General features: G+C 34.3%; 1 pseudogene; it reads left to right on the top strand.

Annotated features, from left to right (window-relative positions):
* The first annotated feature begins 3,071 nt into the window (after window positions 1-3,071).
* On the top strand, window positions 3,072-3,284 carry LOC123602853 (annotated as a pseudogene).
* Window positions 3,285-3,651: the final 367 nt, after the last annotated feature.

The raw sequence follows: 3,651 nt of genomic DNA, 5'->3' as shown, positions 1-3,651 counted from the left end.
GATTTTTGATAACTGAATCAATTTCTTAGCTGGTTATGGGTCCGTTCAAGCTTTCCATTTCCTCCTGATTGAGTTTTGGAAGAGTGTGGGTGTTTAGGAATTTGTCCATTTCTTCCAGGTTGTCCAATTTGTTGGCATATAATTTTTCATAGTATTCCCTGATAATTGTTTGTATCTCTGAGGGATTGGTTGTAATAATTCCATTTTCATTCATGATTTTATCTATTTGGGTCATCTCCCTTTTCTTTTTGAGAAGCCTGGCTAGAGGTTTGTCAATTTTGTTTATTTTTTTCAAAAAACCAACTCTTGGTTTCGTTGATCTGCTCTACAGTTTTTTTAGATTCTACATTGTTTATTTCTGCTCTGATCTTTATTATTTCTCTTCTTCTGCTGGGTTTAGGCTGCCTTTGCTGTTCTGCTTCTAGTTCCTTTAGGTGTGCTGTTAGATTTTGTATTTGGGACTTTTCTTGTGTCTGGAGATAGGCCTGAATTGCGATGTATTTTCCTCTCAGGACTGCCTTCGCTGCATCCCAAACCATTTGGATTGTTGTATTTTCATTTTCGTTTGTTTCCATATATTTTTTAATTTCTTCTCTAATTGCCTGGTTGACCCACTCATTCGTTAGTAGGGTGTTCTTTAACCTCCTTGTTTTTGGAGGTTTTCCAGACTTTTTCCCGTGGTTGATTTCAAGCTTCATAGCATTGTGGTCTGAAAGTATGCATGGTATGATCTCAATTCTTATATACTTATGAAGGGCTGTTTTGTGACCCAGTATGTGATCTGTCTTGGAGAACGTTCCTTGTGCACTTTAGAAGAAAGTATATTCTGTTGCTTTGGGATGCAGAGTTCTAAATATACCTGTCAATTCCATCTGATCCAATGTATCATTCAGGGCCCTTGTTTCCTTATTGACAGTGTGTCTAGATGATCTATCCATTTCTGTAAGTGGAGTGTTAAGGTGCCCTGCAATTCCCACATTCTTATCAATAAGGTTGCTTATGTTTATGAGTAATTGTTTTATATATTTGGGGGCTCCGGTATTCGGCGCATAGACATTTATAATTGTTAGCTCTTTCTGATGGATAGACCCTGCAATTATTATATAATGCCCTTCTTCATCTCTTGTTACAGCCTTTAATTTAAAGTCCTGTTTGTCTGATATAAATATAGCTACTCCAGCTAGTAATCTTTGTCTTAATAAACTTCACTATTTTAAAACAAGAAATGTGTAATTTCCAAATAAATAGCATATCTTTAAAACTTGATTTGTTTCTCTATTCACACAATTTATTCATGCTCCATGTTTACCTACATTCATTGACACAATGCCAATAAAACCGTTTTTGTTTCAAAATTTAACTATAGTTGATATGATATTTATTTATTACTTGTGTTTACTTATACAACCAAATAACTTATCATTTGGTGTTAAAGTGTCCAGAGAAACAAAACAACAATTTAAAGTTATTGTAGGGATTAAATCATTTACTCTTAAAAAAAAAATAGGGCAACTACAGTATTCAAGGTCTTAAGTCAAGTGCTTCTCATTAAGATGACTAAGGTCAAACCTCTTCTCTGGAAAGATGTATAATCAATCAGAGGAAGTAGGTATGTAACTAAGGAGAGTAAATTATAGGCTTTGGTGGCAAATGCACCTGATATCAAATGCTTACTTACCATTAATCAGCTCTGTGGTTTTGAGCAGGTTTATTCAACTATAAGCCTCATTTTATCATCTACAAAATTGACATAATGCATTAGTCCATATGTGCATAATTACCACTAATTTAAATGAAATTATTTATTTAAAATTTTTAGCATCTGTCTGGCACAATTGTAGGCTCTCAACAAGTGCCATGTTTTCCCTACACAATAGCATGATTTAATATACAATTTCTATAGCAAGGAACTCTGTAAAATTCTGCTGGGGTACCAAAAAAGAAAAATAGTGATTCATTATCAGGGTGATAGGAAAGTCTTCACAGTAGAAATATAACTTTGGAAGCTGGAAAGCAGTTAAAGGGGTTTCAGAGAGGTTACAGTATGGTTGAAGGCAATAAGGCAAGGAATGAATAAAATTATGAGGAATCAATGTGGCAAGGTTTGCTGGGCAGGCAATGAGAGACAAGGCAAAAAAGCCTAGGTTAGTGACTGTCGTTTAGAAAGTCTCTGAGTGAATCGGAATGAAAATATCTTTATAGTGAAACTCAAGAAAAATGTTAAGTTTGATCAAAAGCCAGCCATGTCTCTCATTCCTTCTCTGGCTACCAGTTACCCCTACTGTTCTTCCATTGAACCAGTTTGGTCTTCCTCCTCTACTTCATCCTCTCTCTACTTCTTTCTTGCCTTCTGGAAGCCAATTACATCTAAACAAATATTCTTATATGCCCCCATAGACATTTAGTCCTCTAAAATCCATGCTGATTAGATACTTACATGCTCAACTCCAGTACTCTTTGGCTTCATTTTATTTATTTATTTTTATTTTTATTATTTTAATGTTTATTTATTTATTGAGAGAGATAGGGAGAGCAGGGGAGGGGCAGAGAGAGAGGGAGATACAGGATCTGAAACAGGCTCCAGGCTCTGAGCTGTCAGCACAGAGCCCAACGCGGGACTTGAATGCTTGAACTCACAAACTGCAAGATCATGACCTGAGCCGAAGTCGGATGTTCAACGGACTGAGCCACCCAGGTGCCTCAAGTCTTTTACTTCATTTGAAATCAGCAACATAGTGCATGGACACACTTTAGACTTGATCTTCTTGGTGATAAACAAACATTAAGCCACATTGGAATATTTTAACCTCATTGTCTGCATGATTAATGAGTAATATATTTAAAACATATATGCAGATAGTACTGAAAATCTAAAGAATTGAAAAATAACCAAGAGATATGCCACTTAAAAATTTGGTAAAATTCCTTGCAGACACTTTTGTGTTCTCTTTTAATATAACTTAATCAAAATAACATAATAAAATATATAATATGATATTACTTTATTTGTGTAACTTTAATTATCATCCATTTATATCATATTTTTATTAAGAATTTAATTATATATATATATCACTTCTTGGCTTTTTGGCTAAGATCAAGTGTATTATCTGTTTTTAACAGTTTAATTATATGGTGGGCACCTTAGTCGCTCAGTTGGTTAAGCATTGCACTCTTGATTTTACCTCAGGTCATGATTTAGCAGTTTGTGGGTTTGAGCCCTGCATGGGGCTCTGTGCTGACAGCTCAGAGCCTGCCTGGCACTCTCTCTCTGTCTCCCTCTCTCTCTGCCTCTCCTTCTATCTCTCTCTCAAAATAAATAAATAAACTTAAAAAATAGTTTAATTATATGTAACATACCATTTGTGACCTGATTTTCCATTTGCTGATTTTTGTAGATGTATGTTTTTGTAATGAACATAGATTTACAACATTGTTTTAAACACTACATAATTTCCCATTCTTCTTATATACTATAGTATAGTATGTGTTTATGCAAATTAAATCTATGATTTGAAAATTTTAACAGAATTGTGTAACAATTCCCAACTGTATATCTCAGTGAACATCTATATTTATATGCAATACCAGTAAGTTTCCCCAAATTCACATTGAAATTTTCTGCAATGAGTATAAACAAGAAATACTCAA

Source organism: Leopardus geoffroyi, chromosome D1 (genome assembly GCF_018350155.1).
Source record: "Leopardus geoffroyi isolate Oge1 chromosome D1, O.geoffroyi_Oge1_pat1.0, whole genome shotgun sequence".
Classification (NCBI taxonomy): domain Eukaryota; kingdom Metazoa; phylum Chordata; class Mammalia; order Carnivora; family Felidae; genus Leopardus; species Leopardus geoffroyi.
The sequence above is the reverse complement of the archived record's forward strand: the minus strand, read 5'-3'. Positions and strand labels throughout refer to the sequence as shown.